The sequence below is a fragment of the Ambystoma mexicanum genome, chromosome 1q (assembly GCF_040938575.1).
Source record: "Ambystoma mexicanum isolate Mex_15411 chromosome 1q, UKY_AmexF1_1, whole genome shotgun sequence".
NCBI classification, from domain to species: Eukaryota; Metazoa; Chordata; class Amphibia; order Caudata; family Ambystomatidae; genus Ambystoma; species Ambystoma mexicanum.
In genome coordinates, this window is record NC_090922.1 from 143,352,564 (window position 1) to 143,375,054 (window position 22,491).

Below are 22,491 nucleotides of genomic sequence, written 5' to 3' on the forward strand. Positions count from 1 at the left end.
CCATTATTAAGTAGTGTTAAACTGCCTTAAATTCCACAGGACATAAATTCCAGCATTTTTATCAGTCATGATTTTTCTTTGCATTTAACAAATCTTTCTTATGTAACACACATATTTTTCATCATAGAAAACACATAAAATTCAACTCCTCATTAATGCCCCCTGGTCTCAGGGAGTCAAGCCGGTCGATCCAAAACGATTCTCGTTGATTCAATTTTCTTCCCAAATCCTCATGTGCGTTGTTCTGTCTAATGTCCTCCAAGACTTGAATCCTCATCTGGCTGATGTTGTGCTTCATTGTGTTCCAATGTCTGGCTACTGCCGAATTCGGATTGTTATTCCGAATACACGATCTATGTTCGTTCCATCGCAACTTGCCAGGTCTCTTAGATTGTCCAACATAGTAGATGCCACATGGGCATTTAATACTGTATATTATGTTCGAGGTATCACATGTCGCATATCCCTTAAGTTTTATTTTTTCACCTGTACGAGGGTGATCAACTGTATCCCCTTTTGTTATAAAATTACAATTACTGCAATGCAAGCAGGGATAAGTTCCTTTTCTCAATGTGTCCAATACTCTCTTTTCAGGTCTCGTTTTAACCAATCTGTCTCTCAAGTTTGCACTCCTCTTGTACGCAAAAGTTGGTAATTCCCTGAACAAATGTTCAACTCGCATGTCATTGGTCAGTGTACTCCAGTTCTTCTTGATTACACTCTTTACCTTGTTGCTTTGTACTGAGTAACATGACACATATACAATATTTGGTTCCTTCTTCTCTCTCCTTGTGCCACTTACTGTAGGTTCCATCACTCGTTTTTTAGCAAATTCTATCTCCGCTGGTTTATACCCTCTTGCTTCAAACCTCCTCCCCATGTTCTCAATTTCTACCGCGCATGTTCTTGGATCATTGACAATCCTTTTTACTCTCATCATTTGACTGAAGGGCAAATTTCTAATTAGACTCGGTTGGTGAAAACTTAGTCGATGAAGTAAGTTATTTCGATCTGTTTCTTTTCTGTAGATGCTGGTCAAAAAATTATTGTTGTGAATACGTATTTCTACATCTAGGAAGTGAATTTGCGTTCTTGAGGTTTCTTTTGTGAATTGTATACGTTGATCAATGTTGTTGAGATAGGTGAAAAAATCATTAAAAGATTCCTCTGGGCCATTCCATATTCCAAAGATATCATCTATAAATCTGACCCACATTTTTATATAATTTCTCCATACTGCTTGATCAAGTACATATTCCTTTTCGAATTTGTGCATGAAAGTATTTGCATATGTGGGAGCCATTGAGGCCCCCATTGCTGTCCCAGATTTCTGAATGAAAAATTTATTTCTATATTGAAAATATGAATTTTCAGATATGAACTGTAATAATACCAAAATAAATTCCTTCATTGCTTTCAAATCACCTTCTTGGAGAAGTAACCATTCTATTGCTTCTAGACCCAGGTTATGTGGAATAGAAGTGTAAAGGCTCTTCACGTCAATTGTAAACATAATTGAGGTTTCTGTAAATACATTTTTCTCCAATATTTCCAAAAAATGATTAGTGTCTTTAATGTAGGTATCTGTCTTTTGTATCAATGGTTGCAAAAACTGGTCAATGTATTGGCCCAATGGCTGTAGTACACTGTCTACTCCAGAAACTATCGGTCTGCCTGGTGGTTTTGTGAAACTTTTATGTATTTTAGGTAGCGTGTAGAAGTTCGGTATTCTTGGATATTTATTTGTGAGAAAAGATCGTGTTTTGGCACTTATCCATTCTAATTCCTCTGCTTTCCCCAGAAGTTCTTCTAAGTTCTTCATTATCTCAATAGTTGGGTCATTATCTAGCTCAGAATATACATCCGTGTTTCTGAGCTGATTCATGCATTCGTCATGATAATCTTGACTGTTCATTATTACAAGTGCTCCTCCTTTATCCGCTGGGCGTATAGTTATCTTGTTATCTCCATATAAATCTTTCAATAACTTAAACTCATTTGGTTTCAAATTTCCATATCCCTTCCGTTTGAATGACACTTTCTTAAGATCTTTGAGTACTTGTCGATGAAAAATATCGATGGATGGTACATTTATGGGTGGCATAAAATTACTTTTCTTTCTAAACTCTTGTAGTTCCTCTGGGTCTTGTTCTTTAAGTTGTGATGTATCGAGTTCATCAAAAAACACTTTTAATTTTAATTTTCTCACCAATTTGAATAAATCAATCTTAGTCTCAAATAAAGTTGTGCTATGCGTAGGTACATAACTGAGCCCTTTCTGAAGTAACATTTCTTCACTTTTGGTTAGTATTCTGGTTGATATGTTCACAACTAACTTTTCTTCTGTCTCGCTCCCCGGGTCTCTATTCTTTGGCTTCCTTTTTCTTTTCCCTCGTCTCGTTCTCTTCCTTCTGTCTCTCGTCCTAAAAAAGGCCGGGCTGCTCTAGCACAGTAATCGCCATTGAAGAAGGATACCGATTGACTGACGTCACTGATGACGATCTGTTTGAAGAGCAAGCAGATATGGAAGAGACCATAATGGAGGTGAGTCTCACTTTTTGGGTGAGACTGATCCAAAAGGAAGTGCCTCAGAGAATGATGTTGGCACGAAACCGTCCTGAATATTTTTATGACGACATGACCCAGGTGCCTGTCTCAGTATGGACCACAGGACCCTATGACGTAGGTTATTGAAAGGGGTCAGAGAAGTGAAAATTAAGCTAAAACCAGGAGCAATTTTACCCAAAGCACGACAATATCCCATATCCAGAGAAGCAGATGAAGGAATTTTTAAGACAATTTCGGTTATGATGGAACAGGGCATCTTAGTGGTGTCAGAATCATCATGCAATACTGCGGTTTATCCGATCAAGAAATGAAAGGGAGGGTCTTGGAGGCTAATTCAGGATTTACGCCCAATAAATGATATTGTTGAGGCCGAGTTCCCTTTAGTCCCGAACCCGGTTACAATCCTATGTAATATACCTGTTGAGGCAAAATATTTCACGGTGATTGACTTGAAAAATGCATTTTTCTCAATCCCATTGCACCGTGACTCACAAGATCTGACGTCATTCACATTCAGACAGATGCGTCTGAAAAGCACGAGGCTACCTGTTATGCTCACCTGGCTCCCACAGAGGCGTCGATCCGAACTGGACAGCTGCGGTCTCCACCAATGTGACGCGTAGGGCCGAGATGACGGACTGGACTGGCCCACCTAGCTTCGTTTGCTTGGCCTGTAGGAATATTCTTCTGCAAATGGAGAAAGGGAATTAACCACCAGTGGAGCTGAGTGTAAATCCCCGCACCCCCCTGCTGTTCTCCCCACAGATCACCTTTGATGTCCCCTCTTATAGTCTCACCTGATGGTTTGAAAAGATGAGCTCTCCATCCTGCATTGAGCGCAGGGGCGCATTGATAACCAGTTGCTTCACTGGCTCGAAGGAATTGGTGAGTTCCAGAACAATATTGACTCCAAAAAGTATGTAGTTCGTAAGAGTTCAAATGCTTGACTTTCACTCTTGTCTGATTCCTTGCAGGTTGCAGCTTGACCCTAGTGAAGAGTTCCTCGTGGCAACCGGTAATATTCTGGTAAGGATTTGTATTTTCCAACACAGTTCGATAAAATAATGTCAATATGTAACTTGCTGCTTTCTCCCTTATTCAGGCGCTGAAAGAAATTATGAAGTCTCGGGGAATAATACCTCCAGTGGTAAAATCAGGTAAGTCTATTGCGGTGAGGAGGGTTCCCCTTGATAGTCCCTTTGTTTTACCTTGCTGTCCTTTTGTTTTCCCTTAGGGGCTGGGGTTCGGCAAAGATGCAGTGGAAGCTGTGCCGACCCGTGAAGAGGAATAGTACCCCCGGTGGTAAAATCAGGTAAGTCTATGGGGGGTAACTAATATTCCTCTGTGTACTCCCTTTGCCCTCCTTGCTGTTCTTGTCTTCTCCTTAGGTGCCGGAATACGGCGGGAACATGCAGGAGGATGCGGTGGAATGTGAAGATGCTGCGAAGGCCGGTGAGTTCAGTGGGGCGCTGCAGTAGGCGAGGCAAGGCGCATAAAATAACTTCTTTCTTCCAGCTTGAAGGCACGATGGATCGGGAATTCAGGTAAGGATCAAAGGTATTGCTCTAGTTCTAACATTTTCTCCTTCTTTCTCCTTTTTCTAGAAGCTCCAAACTTGAGGCGGGCGTGGCAGAAGACTGGATGCAGACTTGCAGGCACGGTGAGCGTTACGCTGCTGGATGCAGAATAACACGAAGCGTATGCTGCTCTTCGGGCGTGGTTTAAATAGCCTCCAAAGTAGTCCCAGGTAAGTATTCCTCCCCAGCCCCACCCGAGTAAAAAAATTGTCCCTAGGTAAAATAGCATGGTCTGCATCAGGTAAGCTTGCAGCATGGTCTGCATCAGGTAAGTTCTACTCTATGAGCCTGGCGCCTATGGCGCCAGGACTGACCCTCCATATGAGCCTGGTGCCGTAGGCACCAGGACCGCACCCAAAGAGCCCCTAGCAGGGATTTGTGGGCTTGCTCAAAATAACTTGATGCCTGCTTCCGGGGTTGCTGGACCTGGTCTGGGTCCCCGGGGGTAGGCATCATGACACTACCCCAGTGATACTGTGAGTCTCCTTCTATTTTTAACAGAGTCCTGCAGATGGACCTAAGCAATGTTGTATTGGAAAGTGTTGTCCTGCAATATGTGGATGACATCTTAATTTGCAGCACGACAGAGGAGTTATGCAGGCACAATTCTGTTCAGCTATTGACTATACTGGCTGAGAAAGGATATAAGGTTGACAAAGAGAAGTTACAATATTGTCAACAAGAAGTACTGTACATAGGCTAGCTGATCTCGCATGAGGGAAAAAGAGTGACCCCCAGAAAGGGCTGAAGCCATACTGAACACGGATAAGCCATACACGATAAAACAGATGCAGAGCTTCTTAGGCCTATGCAACTATGTCAGGGTATGGGTCTTCGACTATAGCTTTTACACCAAGCCTTTGCTTCAGGCCTTAAAGAAGGCCCACGTGACAAAAGAAAAAATGTAATGGTCTGAAACCATGGAGGAAGGATTTGCGGAACTCAAAAAAGCTATTTGCATGGCACCAGTTTTACAAATTCCCAACTATGCCGAGGAATTTTCCTTGTTTTCACACACAAATGGCATTGTTATGATGGCAGTGCTCAGACAGAGAACCACATTGGGGTACAAGCCTCTGGCATATTACAGTGGGAATTTGGACCCGGTGATGAAAGGCCATTTCCTGTGCGAACAAAGTTTGGCTGCCGCAGCGTTCGCCACCGAAAAAGCTACTACCATTGTAATGGGATGCTCAGTGACATTGTACCTCGAGAACTCACTATTTGCTATTCTAGAAAACCCAAAGGGCACACTGACATCTCAGAGAGCTTCTGCTTATGAAGTGATCATATCAAATCCATCGATTAAGGTAGTCCGATGTAAGATAGTGAACCCAGTTATGGTTATAGCAGAGCCAGTCACTGAAGGAGAACCAATACATGACTGTGCAAACTATGAACAATTCTATGATGAAATTCCCAGGGTAAAAGAAAATGCTTTGGTGAAAGGAGAAAGTGTCTTTATTGACGGTTCTTCTAGGATCGATCAAAATGATGGGCAAAGATATACAGGCGTCGCTGTAATGAAACACATGGCAAATGGAGAATATTCCAGTGCTCCTTAGTGCACGAATATCATCTCATTATTCAGCACAGGCTGCAGAATTATTGGCCTTGATACTCGCCATTGAGAATCACACAGACCAGGAAGTGACGGTGTACAGTGACTCTGCCTATGTGACGTCAACAGTGCATGCAGGCTTAGCGCGCTGGAAAAGGAGGGGCTACCTCCGTGCGGACGGCACGCCAGTACAGCACGCAGCCTTATTGGACAGGCTCATTAAAGCACTACATCTCCCAGTGGGCATAGCGGTCATGAAATGCGGCGCCCAAACGAAAGGGACAGATTTTATCTCATGCGGAAACCAAGCAGCAGACACTGAAGCCAAACGTATGGCATCCAAGAGTGAGACGATCATGGAAGTGGAAGCCACCCATACCAATGAGAGAATGGTGGTTGCGCGGACTACACCTGAAAGCTATAATAATCTAGGGCAAACACAGTTGATGGAACTCCAAGGGGAGGCACCACAGGAAGAGAAAATCTATGGAAACAGCGAGGGTATTCTTTAAACCGCTCTGACAGTTTGTGGTGACAAGACAGCACTGGTAAACTGGTGATGCCTACCACCCTATCAAAATTAACGCTGGAGCAGCTACATTATCCGGCACACATGATAAAGGAAAATCTAGCTGCAACGCTCGCAGAAGACTGGTTTATACCGAATTTAACTGAGCACGTTGCATTTTTTATAGTGAACTGTATAATCTGCCAACAATTCACAGCTGGGCACACATTAAAAGTAATTAGAGGAGTCATCCCCAGGCCAAATAGGCCTTTTCAGCACTTGCATGTCGATTACGTCGACATGATTCAAGTATGTACTGGGTATAGATACTTAATTGTTGTTGTGTGTCCGTTCTCTAGATGGATAGAGGCAGCTCCATGTACACACCCAGACTTTACCTGTGTGGCCAAATTTTTTGTGAGAGAGGTATTTCCCAGGTGGGGGGTGTGTGAAGTCATGAGATCAGATAATGGAGCTCACTTTGTAAATGAGACTTTCGAACAGATTAGCTTGCTGCTTGGTATAAAGCACAAGTTCTCGGCGGTGTATCATCCGCAAGGTAACGGGATCTGTGAGAAGCTCAACTGCTTATTAAAGGAAAGGGTAGCCAAGTTGAAGCTTACTCTAAGGAAGGGATGGTTGCACTGCCTTCCTCTGGCACTGTATGCATTCCGGAACCAACCCGGTTCCGACCATCATCTTACGCCACACGAGATAGCCAAAGGAAGAAGAATGCACACTCCCCTGACACCTCGAGCTAGATGTGATGCCCAGTCAACAGGAGAAATCTTAGGGTCTGAAATGCAAAATTACCTGAATTGCATGACATCTTGCCTTACTGTAATTTCAGATCAGCTGCAGCGACAACGAAAAGGGTGCAGGGCAGCACAGAACACAGAAGGAGATACTACTACAGGCACAGCTCAAGGACTTCGTGTACCATCCGTTTTCCCTGGAGATACCGTCTTGGTAAAGAACCATACGAGAAAAAGGTGGGACGAGCCAAGATTTAACAGTCCCTTTACAGTGGAGGACTGCACTCCTTCTGCAGTGAAACTACAAGGCAGGAGAGCTTGGATTTTTCTGGCCGATATCAAACCCTACATCGAGGAAGACCCCCTGCCTGCACCCCAGAGCGAGGAGACTTCGAGTGATGGGGAAGAACCACAGCACGTGCAGACGAGATCCATGACGAAGAAAAAGGATGCATGAGCAACAGCAAAGTAAAGACAAAGGAACTTTTGTGAGATAGTTGTGGTTCCACTTTGGAAATTCCTCTGAGCAAAAAGGAGGATAATAACAGATAAACTGGACACTCTGTGCATCCTAGTTGCAGGATGAAGAAGACGATTGCACTTATAAACCACAACATAGTTTGTTGAATTTGAACTTTGGATTGGGACACACTAAAAACGTGATGAGAAAATAACATGCCAAATTTTGATCGAGGACACATAAATTGCAAGAAAATACAGTACTCCGATTCGTTCAACACAGGGACATTGTTTGGAATCACTTATGGTGTCCCACTGTAGTGGCATCACCAAAGATGTGGTGACATACTTCAATCTAGTGCTAAGATCGTACCCGTCACTGGTGGGGAGGCTCACAAGTGTCACTGACTTTCTTCAAGATCCTGATAACGAAAAGATCATAAACAGACTGCTTACTGTAATCACTGAGCAATTCCTCCTACTTCCTGAATACAGCGAGGAAAAGCCAAATGTCCCAAGCAGAGAAGGAAGTAAATGAGCTTGTCAATACATTGTTCTTTCGTATAATTGAAGACTGTCCAAATCTTATCGGGAGAACGACAGATGTACTCACGTTTCTTCGAGACCCAGCAAATACAGAACATCTAAGCAAACTCCTAAATAAAATTGTGATCTTAGTTGCGCTCCAAGCAAACGGAACTTGCAGACACTGTTTACATTGAAGTGAAAACATACACTCCTGAACCTCAGCAAGACAGGACAAATGTCCCTGTGACCAGAAGACAGCAGGTTGGCCAGCAATGTTTTATTTTGTTTAATTACTGACTTTCCAGAGCTAGTGGGGAGACCTGTCGAGGTTGACGTCCTCACCTTCATCAGCGATCCAGCTAATGCTACACAGATGGGCATGCTCTTGCATGGAATCGTGATGCAAGTGGAACTCTCCATCCATCAGCAGAACTATTTGAGAAGATTTTAGACCTTCCGCCGAGGGACAGATCGAGAGAACATTGCCGGAAATGTCCTTTCGTATTTTCTATTTGACTAAAACAATGGGGGTCATTACGAGTTTGGAGGCAGCCATGGTGCTAATTGCACCATGGCTGCCTCCAAACCCGTGTCCGGGTTTGTGGCGTCGGAATGGGGACTTACCGGGACATTCTGACCCTTGCAGACCCGGTAAGTCCCCCCATTTTGAAAACCATTCCCCATTCCCATTCGAGCCCCCATAGGGCTCAATGGGAATGGGGAAGGAGCTAATAACGGGCCCGTTATTAGTTCCCTGTCCCTTAACGGGTCCCGATAAGGGTGGCTGGTAAAACCAGCCGGCCCTAGTGGGACCCGCTAAGGGACCTCGGAATGCAGCAGTAGGGGGTTAACGCCACAGACATCCTTAACAGTGCCGTTAACCCCCTACTGCCGTACTCGTTATGACCCCAAATATGTCTTCTGGAATGAAGCAGATCAGGGGCACAGACTGGGAGCTGCATACTTTGAACATGCGCAATAAAAGAGACTTGCTGAAATATTGCTTGATGTCGACACTTCCCATAGCCCAGTAAAAGAACTGTATCCTGAGATAATAGACAATTCATTATTCACACGAAGGGGGACAATTGTGTAACACCTGAAACTCACAACAAAGAATTCGAAGTACAATCTTGTTTAAAGGAGTATAGTAAAAGTTAACATTTTGGCGAATGATCGAGATGGGGATCCAGAGCAGCAACTTTGTCCTCCCGCAGGAGGAAAGAAGGTCACGTTTCTCTGGAAGTAAATGCTACCGTCTGACATACAGGGGCATAATGTATTTGTGTATTATATTCATCATTGTTTTATTGTCATTAACGATCAGAATTGCATTTTTTATTGGTGAACATAGCGTTCCCATTCCAGTGCACCCACCTAATGATGTACGCATGAAACCCACAAAAATACCCAGACCTTACATAATCATTCCAGTCCCTAGAAGATCTGATGGTGGAATGAATGAACTTGAGATGGATGTGATTAGCAATGACACACACACACACTTGTGGTGACAGACGAATCGAAAAGCCAGAGACAGGGTCAGCAAAGCATGAATGTGACAAGATTACTGACAACCACACGCATGCAAACACGGAATGCATACGCAACAGGCCTAATGCCAATGACTGTAGAACCACAATTCAAAGCCTCAGAGAAGAAGATACTTCCTACTTTGGGAAGTATCACTACAAGTAAAGTAAAGAGCCAAATTAAGGAAGCAGACATAGTGGAAAGACTAGAGGAGCTGAAGAAGAAACCCACAGAGACAGCAGTGACAAACATGTATGTTCCAATGAAAGGGATAAGTACAAGTTCTACAATGCAGACATATACAGGACCAATGCCAGCGTGGATATTGGCACTTCTAACCAGAACGAAAAATATATATGAGGACAAGGAAAAAGCTGCCAGACTTTTGTCTACACAAACGGCACAGATGAGAAGGCCTGCACCATGGACCAGGATACCTGAGAATCCTCCAGTAAGAAAGAGCCATATTGATGCATTCAGGGATGTAGTGATAGCAAACTACATGAAAACCGTAAGAATCAAGAGAAGCATGCATGGAGACGACAGTGAACTAAACGATTACTTGGACAGCACAGCACATTCGGGAAACCACATTTGCCACCAGCACATGAAAGACGTTGGAAGACGAAACTCAGAAGGGGAATGCTTTGTTTGTGCACTCCTACCATACAGCATGGGGAAGTCCAAAATCTTCGTAGCTGTAGAAATTGATGTCTAGACAGCACACTGTCTTTCACACGTAGCCATGTGTAAAACCAGAATCCAGTTCATGGGTAGTGATGGCTCACTGATATGGGCAACTGAAACAGCCTAAGAAGATGATTATGTTCAAGACATAAAGACAAGAAACAGAGCTCATACTAGGAATCATGTAATCCGGTACAAGAAACCTGGAGTGAAAGGAGCAGAAATCAGATGGGAAGTGAATCAGAAGCTAAATGTCCAAGGAAAAACCCCTACTGATGACTCTCCAGAACAGATATGTGCTTGACATGATCACAGCGATGGATGGAGGAGTGCGTGCAAAAATCGGAGAATAATGTTCACATTTATACCATCTCACAATGAGGAAAATGGAACTCTAACAGAAGCCATAGGCATGCTGACAAAACTGCATAACCAGATCATTGACGAAACAGACGAAGTTGATGATGACAGCTGGTTTGGAGCACTATTCTCATGGGTCCCGCAATGGATGGTAGATGCATTCAAGTTCCTGGGAGCCCTGCTAGTGATGATATTGCTAGGATTTTGTGTTATCAAGATAATAATCTCTCAGTGCCAGAAAACTGCGAAAAAAGCCATTGGGATAAAGATCATGATTGATGTCAAGCCAGGATGGAAGCCCAAAGACCTGACTGATGAAGAAATAAGAGACTTTGTGAAGGCCAGCATTCACGCACCAGAAGGAACAAAGTTTCTCTATCCCAGGAAACATCTAAACTATGTGGGAAGATGGGTTTACTGCAGCCCAAATGGACAATGTCAACTGATGACATGGAATAAAGACAGACATGTAAGGACAGCAGGAAGCCTGAAAGGAGTAATATATGGACCCCAAAGAGACATTTCTTCAGACCATCATGTATAGATCCAGAAGATGAGGAAGGAATGAACCCAGGCGATGAAGTGAAGATGAATACAGAAGAACCGAGTAAAATGGATCCAAAGACGGAAGTGAAAGTGGTTGATGAATCGCCCAGAGGGGGGAAGTGTAGAGGAGGTCCCAAAAAAGCCTGCGCTCCAGTCGCCCATTTTGAAGTACCTGGAACATTCACATCGAGATATGTGATGTATGATGAGCAAATAAACCAGCAGAGAGCCGCAGTAGGGCTCTGCCCTGCACCAATTAGAAGAACAGCACCTATTGACGTAGCAATACAAAGAAAACAATGGACAGTAAGGTACCCATTGAGAAAACCTTACCAACAAATGAAACGAAATGAAGATCGTCTGAGTACAGTCCCTGAAGAAACCAAAAAGGCCTTAATGAAAGACGAATGGTGACGTCACGAGGGCCCGGACTGACTTGCAGATAGAAGAAATGACAACCAGAGAAAGATGCAAAGAGACGAAACGCCATGAATAAGGATATTGTGAACCTAAAGTGGAAGGACGATGTCGAAATGCAAAGGAGTTTAAGTTGTAAGCAAGAAGAAGATATTCGACCAGATTACACCTGTCAATATACTTGGAACCGCAAGAAAGCTAAGAAAACAGTTTGGCTTGCTATGCTTAGTTGAAGAGTATTGCGGCAAGCGCCATTATACATAATCTAACTCAAACGAAGTACAGTATTATAAGTATATTTCTACTTTGCACAAGAAGGCGAATCAACCAAGGTTACTAAAGGCCACACGAGAAAGCTTCATATTAAGCATAAACGAGAAGAGACGGCTGAGACGAAACTCTGCAGAGGCAACTCATGCCAGGAAAGCCATGGTCATACCAATAGAAGAGGCAAACAGTAGCTACATTTCATTGAAACTAAGAACAGAATATCCAGCCTCTGAAAGGTCGAGATAAGAAGGCAAAGGCAGGTGGTGGGTGAAACGAAAATCAAATACACAATTTGACAGGAAAGAGACAAATTCACAGTGTTGGAATCACGTGACCAGCCGAGCAAGAAGAAGCGACGGTTCACACCTACGCTTGGCACCTGACCAGGCAGATATATCAGACCTTTTCCAGACAGAAGATGCAGTTTCGAGGCCAACCACAGTGAAATAATTGACAATGGCTACTAAAGTGATGATTGATTGTAACCATAATCGGAGGAAGGCTGGGTAACTAAGGGGCACCCCGCACCTGGCCAACCATTCTGCGTGCTGCTAAGCATAGTAGAAAAAGTATGCATGGGGTTGGTGCCAACCCAATCACAATGGACCAAATAATCTAGGGTCCTATAGTTAGTAGAACCAATGGAACGTCGTACTTTTAGTGAGGTCCACAACAGTCATTTTTGAAGGAAGGGCTTTGACGCCCACCTGACAGTGTTTACCCAATCCCCTCACTCCGTTACCATATACAGATATGGTACCTATAGTAAAGTTACCGTTTCCTAAACTATAGAATTGCAGGTTAACATTTGAGTGTTACACGTCAATGATGACGAGTTTTGAGTATAAATGTTACAACCTGTATGAAGTTCGTTGTAGTTGAAGCGAGAAGGATGATCGCATCACTGCTGATATCCATAACTCCCCGTTTTTTGTACTTGTCATTAAACAGACTCCCTTTGACAAACCATTGAGTTGTCCTTATTTGTTTGGGGTTGGAGTAATACATCTGCACCCCCATCCATCTCATGGGTGCAGCTATCTTGTCTTAAAGTACTTTGAGCAAACCTCGGCTCTATGGGCTGGCCTGTCATGAACCATCAGACACGTCCTTTCTGGAATTCCTGGTCCCTGACCCATAGGGGCTTGCACTCAGCAGTACTCCCAACATGGCTGCCGAACGCGGAACACTGTTTACCAGTTTCCGCGCCGTACGCATTACGTTCTATAAAGCGGACATGCCCCCGCGGCCCTGCGCGTCTCAACGCTACCGCTTGCCGTGGATAGACGTGTGCTGCCCTAGTTCGCTTGTGCTTATCCTTTGATTCCTGGTTCCCGGTTCCCCTAAATTCCTCTTCCTTAATTCCCCCTCATTTTGTCCTCTATTGCATCCCGGATCTCCGTACACTCGTCTTCCATGTGCACTCTTTGCTGTTTTCCTGGATTCCCTCTGACTTCCCCAGACATCTGAACGTTACAAGGAGTCGGAACGCTGAACGCACCTGGAACCCGAGGACCTACACACAGGGTGGTACAAGACCAGAACTGTGCAAAAGAAGACTCCATCGAAGAACTCCAACAAACAACATAGACAGGTGAGAAGGGGGGAAACCTGTGACAGATTGAGACGCCAACAAACTGATACAGATACGGACATGGAGGCTGCAGTTCAAGACCTCATGCGCGGCATGCAAGAGTTAACCACAGAAGTTCAGAATCTCAAAGCCGAGAATGCCGCATTAAAACAACTAATCCTGTCGCGTGATTCCACGACCAAGGAAAGTGTATTGCTGGGTGGAGTAGTGGATAAATATGATGGCTCCTCAAAGAACCTTTGTGGCTTCCTTGATTCGTGTTTAGTGCACTTTACCTTTAAGCCCTACTACTTTTCCACCCCCAGGGCTACTCCCTTAGTTAATTCTGGAGATGCCCTCCTGGATGATTATGGTGGGTTTGTACGGGCTCTAAAGACCATGTTTGACCACCCAGAACAAGTTTACAGTGCCCAAGAATGTCTATTGGATTTCCAACAAGGGTCCCAGGATATGCTTACCTATGTAACACGCTTTAAGCAACTGGCCAAGGAAGCAGATTGGTCCTCGGAGGCCTGCTTTACCCTATTCCGGAGAGGACTAAACAAAGAGATAAAAGACGAGCTAGCCAGGGTAGCTCACCCAGGTTCCTTCCAGGCCCTTATGGACCTCTCTTTACAAATAGACTTTCGAATCCAGGAAAGGAAGGCGGAAAAGAAGAAAACAAAGATGCCTTACCAAAAGACCTCTATAGAATCTCCTTCTAAACCCGAGCCCACTCCTGCCCCGACCACAGACCCAGAACCCATGCAACTGGGGGCCTTCCGCTGACCCATATCCCAGCAAGAAAGATTACTACGGATTCACACCAAGCTGTGTATGTACTGTTCCTCAGATAAACATCTTGTGAGGGAATGACCTTTGGCCCCTCCACGACATTCGGGAAATGCCAGCTCACGATCTTAGATGGAGCACAGCTTCGGGAGAGAGATGTTTCCTCCAAATCTATTCCATCCTTGAACTCTCCTGGACAAAACAACCTTGTGATCTTGCAGGCCTTTCTATCACCGTCCAAGAAAGAAACTTACCCCATTCTGGCATTAGTGGATTGTGGAGCCATGGGGATTTTTATAGATCAGGATTGGGTCACTACCCACCACATTCCATATGAAACTCGAGACATCATGCAACCTGTAGAGGCCATCGATGGACGACCTCTCTCTTCAGGACCAATAACCCTGCAAACCAAAGCGATCCAGCTCTCGATAAACCATCATCAAGAGATGATCAAGTTTGACATCATAAAGTCTGCCCATTATCCAATGGTACTGGGTATGCCCTGGTTACAGAAGCACAACCCATGCATCAACTGGGCAGCAGGATCATTGTTTCTTGGCTCCGAACATTGCATGTCTCACTACCTATCCCTGGATTCCTCATCAAGATCCTCTGAAGGTACGCTGACAGACCAGCAAGGCCCGCTCACGGTCTCAAATATTATCCATGTCCCCAGGGCCTATCAGGATTACACTGATGTGTTTTCAACTGCCATAGTTCAGGCCCTAACCACTCACAGACCTGAAGAATGCACTATTGATACTGAACCCTCAGCAGTGATTCCCTTTGGAAGGATGTTCATCCTATCAGAACCAGAGAAAAGGGCCCTCCGAGAATACTTGGATACTAACCTAGAAAATGGCACCATACGACCATCCAAATCCCCGGCGGGAGCTTTGTTGTTTTTCATTCCCAAGAAAGATACTAAGGAGCTTAGGCCTTGTCTTGATTATCGTGGTCTTAATCAATGCACCCTCAAGGACCGCTACCCATTGCCCTTAATCTCGGATATCCTGGAAGCGGTGAGAGGAGCTGTAATCTTCACGAAATTAGATCTCAGAGGTGCCTACCATCTGATCCGTATAAAGGAAGGTGACGAATGGAAAGCAGCCTTTAGAACACCCTTTGGTCACTTTGAATACTTGGTAATGCCCTTCGGACTCGCCAATGCTGCAGCGGTCTTCCAACGTTTTATGGACTGGGTCTTCTCCGATATGCTGTTCCTCTTCATCACAGTTTACCTGGACGACATACTGATATACTTCAAGGACCATCTTAAGCATGAAGAGCATGTCAAGGCAGTCTTACAACGGTTACGTGAACATAAACTCCTGGCTAAACCCGAGAAATGCCTTTTTCATGTCTCTACTGTTCACTATCTCGGATTTGTCCTTAGTCCAGAAGGAATTGGAATGGACCACTCAAAAGTAAATTCCATACTATCCTGGCCTGTTCCAACTACTGTGAAACAGATTCAATCCTTCCTGGGGCTTGCCAACTTCTACCGGAAATTCATACCTTCCTTTTCGGAGATAGTTCAACCGATCATTACATTGTTGAAGAAGGATACCCCCTTCCTCTGGACCGCAGCCCAAGACGAGGCGTTCCAACGTTTGAAGTCGGAATTTACACAAGCCCCCATCTTGGCTTAACCTGACATTGATCGACCTTTATTAGTGGAGACTGATGCCTCCAACTACACCATCAGAGCAGTCCTAAAGCAGGAATTCGAGGACAAGTTAAAACACCCCATCGCTTATCTCTCGCGAACCCTAACTCCTAGCGAGACCCATTATTCTCTTCTGGAAAAGGAATTGCTGGCCATCCGTCAAGACCTTCACAGAGTGGCGTCATCAACTCCTGGGAGCTAAACATCCTGTTCAGGTCCGTACGGATCATCGGAATCTGCAAGTTCTACAATCCCTGAAATGTAGGAATAGTCGTCAAGCCCATTGGGCCGCCTTCTTTGCCCAGAACCAGTTCTAAATCCATCATGTAGCCGGAACACACAACATAATTGCTGACGTCTTATCCTGACGTCCCGACTACGAAACTCTTGAAGACCGATCCTTCCCAAAGATGTTTCCCCATACAATTTTCGTAGCCCAAACAATCACTCTCCTGGAAGACATTCCGATTCAAACCCAGTCCTCTGAGATCTGGAAGGAATTTACTGGGAAGAATCGATGGAATCTTAAAACCAAGGACGGGTATTTGTTCGAGGACAATGGCCTGGTCATTCCCACACAGAGACTGCGACATAGGATTACAAGCCTCTTTCATGATACCCTTCATTCAGGACATTGTGGCATTACCAACACTCTCCGTTTAATACAAAGACAGTTCTGGTGGTCAAAGATGAAAGTTGACGTCCGGCAGTACATCCAAGCCTGTGCAGTCTGCAATCAAAACAAGCATGATAACAAGAGGCCGGCGGGTCTCCTACTCCAACCAACGCTACCAACAAGACCCTGGGAATTTATTGCTACAGACTTTATTGTGGAACTACCACCTTCCAGGGGATACACAACTATCATAGTTACCATTGATTTATTCACTCACATGGCTCATTTTACACCCTTGTATAAACTACCATCTTCCTCAGAACTCGCTGGAATCTTCCTGGGACACATAGCCTCATTACGACCCAGGCGGTAAATTACCGCCTGGGCCGTGACTTTACCACCATGGCGTAAACTACGTTTACGCCATGGTGGTTGGCGGATTTACCGCCCCATTCCGAGTTTGGCGGGGCGGTAAGTCCCCAATCCCCATTTACCCTTCCCCATTCCCATTTTTGCCCCATAGGGCATAATGGGAGTGGGGAAGGCGTTAATTACGGTGGCGTAATTAACTCCATGGTCCCTTAGCGCCATGGATTTTAACACCTGCTAAAAGCAGGTGTTAAATCCGCCATGGCGCTAAGGGACCTCGTACTCAGGCGGTAAGGGTCGGCGCTGTTTACGGCGCCGTAAACCCCTTACCGCCTGAGTTGTAATGAGGCCCATATTCTGACTTCATGGACTCCCTTCCAAGATCATATCAGATAGAGATCCTTAATACATATCTCAATTCTGGAAACACGTATGCCGTATACTAGGAATCCAACGTGCCCTCTCCTCAGGTTATCATCCACAGACCAATGGAGCTACAGAACGTGTGAACCAGACCCTGGAGCAGTATCTTTGTTGTTTCACCACCAAGTTCCAGGACGATTGGTCTCTCTTAATACCTGTGGCTGAATTTGCCTACAACAATTTGGATCACTCGGCTGTCAAGACCAGCCCCTTCTTCTGCAGCCAACGATTCCACCCTTCGGTTCTACCATCCCTTCTCCCACATCCTACACCACTTCCTACAGTCGATTCCTGGATTGAAACCCTCATCAATGTACACAAGGAAGCCAAAGAACACCTCGAAAGGGCCCAAACTAACATCAAGCACTATGCGGACCCCAAAAGAAGACCACAACCTTCCTATGCAGTGGGTGATAAGGTCTGGCTATCCTCGAAACTACTGCCTCGACACTTACAACCTAATAAGTTGGCTCCTCAGTACTATGGCCCCTTTTCCATAAAGGAAATCATTAACCCAGTGGCCTTCCGACTCAAACTACCAGACTCTTGGAAGAGGATCCACCCAGTATTTCACACATCTCTAATGAAACCATACATCCAGACCTCCCAGACTGCTCCAAGATCTACCCCTGTGGTTGTCGATGACCAGCTAGAATACGAAGTGTCCAAAATATGTGACTCCGGGTACAGACGTGGTCAGCTACAGTATCTGGTTGAGTGGAAAGGCTATCCACCCAGTGAACGTACCTGGAAACCAGTCTCAAACCTAAACGCCGCCAGACTTCTTCAAAGGTACCACCTTATACACCCGGGCAAACCCAGAGGAACAGGCCTTCGGAGGAGGCATGCTGTCATGAACCATCGGACGCGTCCTTTCTGGACTTCCTGGTCCCTGACCCATAGGGGCTTGCACTCAGCGGTACTCCCAACATGGCCGCCGAACGTGGAACACTGTTTACCAGTTTCTGCGCCGTACGCATTACGTTCTATAAAGCGGTTATGCCCCTGCGGCCCTGCACGTCTCAATGCTACCGCTTGCCGTGGCTAGACGTGTGCTGCTGTAGTTCGCTTGTGCTTATCCTTCGATTCCTGGTTACCGGTTCCCCTAAATTCCTCCTCCTTCATTCCCCCTCATTTTGTCCTCTATTGCATCACGGATCTCCGTGCACTCGTCTTCCGTGTGCACTCTTCTCTGTTTTCCTGGATTTCCTCGGACTTCCCCAGACATCTGAAGGTTCCCAGGAGTTGGAACGTTGAACATACGCTGGACTCCGAGGACCTACACACAGAGTGATACAAGACCCGAACTGTGCGAAAGAAGACTCCATTGAAGAACTCCAACAAACAACATAGACAGGTGAGAAGGGAGGAAACCTGTGACACGGCCGGGGGTCTCGGAGTACAAGCCCATTCAGAGAGGAAGAGGGCGAACTGGCCAGGTGGCCTGTAGATGGTGGCCAGAGTCCAAGACAAGCCAGGAGAGTTAGAGAACCTGCAGAACAGGCATTCAAATGAGGAGTAAGCCTGGGTGGGAATGATAGAGGAAGGGACTCCATCAGGAAAGATCAGGGAGACTCCACCTCTGGGCAGATTGGCCCTGGGTTTGGAGAGGATCTTGTAGCCGTCAGGGAGGAGAGTGTCGCAGCTGGCCATAAACCAAGTCTTAGTGAGAGCAAGAACATCCAGATCAAGATCTTCAAGGAGGTGGCATATGTCAGAGAAGTGTTTGACAACAGAGCGTGTGTTGAGAGGTTCAACGTGGAGCAGCTTGTCACTTTTGAAAGTCTTCTGTGATGGGCTACAGGAGAGAGGTACACCCAGTGGAAGAGGCAAATGGGCCCAAGAGACGGCAGAGATAGAAGGAGGGGGCAGATGGCCCAGAGAGGAGGAGGAGGTGGGTGCCAGAGAGGAGGCAGCAGAGGTGGAAGGGAGTGGCAGAGGAGCCAGAGAGGTGGTAGGTAGGGTAGCAGGAGAAGGGAGGAAGTTGATAAGACATGGGAGACACCTATATAGGAGGAATAGGTTGGTCTGAGTGCCCTGGACCATGACTGTCCCATTTAGATAGACATTAATGATGGTATTGGAGGACAGGAAGGAGGCCAAGAGGACCTCCCATCGTGTGCCACCTTTAATGAGATGAAGAGAATGGAGAGAGAACAGCGACCATATGTAAGGTCTATAGTTTGGGAGAGGGAACGCCAAAGTGATCTTCTTCTGAACATATGCCCTAAATGTGCAGGAATTGAGGAAACACTAATGCTGTGGTCAGATTAGGGGGATGATATGCACGTTCCGATCAGTAGCTTTCCTAAAGGGTTAACAAGCCAAGTGATTGTTTTTAAATCTATTTATTCCACCAACAGATTTCTTTCCATGATGCTGACATGGTTAATTCAATTTTAGGATGGTAATCATTTCATTGATTGATGACACTTTCCAAAGTACTTTTACTATTTTTCCAAATTAAAAATGAACCATCCACGAACTCTGTGTAAAACAAAATACTTACGGGGTCCTCACAAGTTGGGCGGTAACACTTATATGTGGCGGTAACGCTATTAGCGCCGTATTTAAGGGTCAAGCAAATCATGGGTCTGGCAATATTTACCTCCAGCTCTGAGCTGGGGGGAAATCCGCTGGGAAATTGCCAATTTTTGGGGCTATTACCATGCAGGCCCAATGGGGAATGGGGGAGGACCGTTCCACCAAACCCGTGATCCGGCGCTAATAGCGCCGGACCGAGTGGCGGGAGCGCTATTAGTGCAGGCAGTATCCCGGAGGAAATACTGCCAGGATACTGCCCAACTCGTGATGAGGCACTTAGAGCTGGATCTTTAAAAAAATTAAGAATTTTGATTTGAAATCTTGCATTCAAATATTTGCTAAGTTGGGCCGCTACTGAAATGCCAGTTATTTAACTAGAAAAAGATGAAAAAGGTGAAAAGATTTCTTCAAAACAATACCTTATTCTCAACAATTCATGGGTTGAAGTTTTGCATGGACAATAAGCAATACTTTCCTTTTGGGATATGCTGGTATATAAAGAATTAATCTCAGAAGTGACTAAAATAAATTCCATGTTGCCAACATCGATACCTTCAAATTTCTTGAAATAATCAGTGGTGTCCTTCGGGTATCTTTGATTGCTGATCTTTCACGATCAGTTGTTGTGAAAAGTAAACAGATCATGCTTGAAAGATCCCTCCTCGCTGGGAGACACTTGACTTCCCAGGAGGTTCACTTATATGTTTGTGCACCTCACGAAGGCAGTCAACTAATCAGGGTTTTCGGATGCTGCACGCATAATGCTGATTTCTGCTGATTTCTGCTCAGTAATGCTATTGATAATCGTCATCAATGCTGGAAACTGTATGTTTGGAGAAAAAGAGTTTTTTGGAATACATCTTTGCACTGTGCCACTTCTTTGTTATCTGTCAGATGTTGCTGATATGACAGTTATTAAAGGAGAATTCTAACAGTGTGTGACATTGCATTAAAACCTGAAAAGAATTGAAACCTGGAGTAAGTGAGAAAAATACACTTTTTCCCCGGAAAACGTTCTGATAAGAAATAGAAACCATGTTCTACTTATAAACGGTAAGTTAGGAATCGCTGATGATTACATCTTTGCATGCTTTCTCCTTTCTTCCTAGTTTCCTGTTATCAAAATGAAGTAAATATTTGAATGTATTGTTTGAACACTAGCTTTTTGCACATATTAGTCTAGATAGTTCAATTTGAAGAACGTTCTATGTATTGCTTGACCGTGCCCATTGAAAGCAAATTAAACAATTTTTTAGAATTCAAATACACATCTTTTCATATAATTCATACTTCACTTCAACGACAGTTCGACTGATAAGATATTCCAACAGTAATACATTTAGGACTGTGATCCCACCTCTGCTGAAGCTGGTGGCTGTCCTGCACTTCAGTGCCATCGTCAGGTTTCAGCGCACTTTTAGAATTCTGCAAGGCACCCTCCAGACAGCATTCCTTGGCCCCTCATTAGCAGATACGGAAAAAAAGTGCTGGTATTTCCATCTACCGCCACATTTCCGGACCAGCATACTCCAAGTTTGCCGATGGGGGTTGACTAACTTACCTCCCCCACCAGCAAAACACTGCTGGTTTTACCGGTGCTGGAAATACCAGGAATTCCCCTCATAGAGTCCTATCGGACTCCATGGAATGGAAAATGACCACCGTGGCTGGCACCTGCAATATCGGGATATCACATTCTGGTAATGGTAAGTCCCTTTCCCGGTATCCTGCCAGAATTACCGGCAAGATACAGGGAAACCAATAATGACCCCCCTTTCCAGGTTCTGGATGCACTCGTGACATTTGTGCCACATCAAATTTTAGTGCCCACCAATTGGTTTAGGTGTAATCCACCAAGCCACATTTTTAGGAGACAGCCCACTAATGCAAAGGTATCACACCCTTGGACTCCGTGCATGTGGCATTGGTGCGCACCGTGCAGTGGTGCAGGGATACTGCAACTGGAAGTCGTCCACTTGATGAGTGTAGGGATGACATTTTAATGCTGATCCGACCATCAGCCATTACTGTACCCCTTTCTGGGTTCCATCCATGGTGCGATGGCCTTAAGAAGGAGCACTGTTCCAGAATACATGGACACCCAGAGAGGACAGCGTGCTTGTATTTTGGGTAAGACTCCAAATTGACAATGAAATGGGCAGAGCGAGCTAGAAAGGAGAACCCAAACACAAACATGTCAATTAGTTTTTTTCTGCACATCTCTCCACATCCTCCCCTCATATGTTTTATTACCCCAACCCGCACTTATAATTGCGTGGGTATGTGCACTTCGAAATTCTGCATTTTTGTGTTTGGGATTTTCTTGTTCAGTATTTTAGTATGACCCAAGTGTTGTAGGGTGAGAGTATCCATATGTACATGACCAAACAGAAAGCCCACCATCACATTACTTGGATGGATGAACACTTTAACAACCCAAACTCCCACTATTAAATGGTCCTTTTTAGTTGATGCAGTTGACTCTGGCTGTCTGTCCGTGGCTCATGACAGCCATCAGGGACCATGGGACTCCAGACGTGGGGACATAGAACAAGGTTAACATGTGGACCAGGGTGTGTATTGAGCGGACATTTGGACTGCTTAAGTGATGGTTCAGGTGGGACACTCATGTACAGCCCTGAGAAAGTGGGCAGTATTCACTTTGCACAATGCTGGACAACATGTGCATTTGGAGGAATGACTGCAGGCTTCCATAGGAGGACAACGCACCTC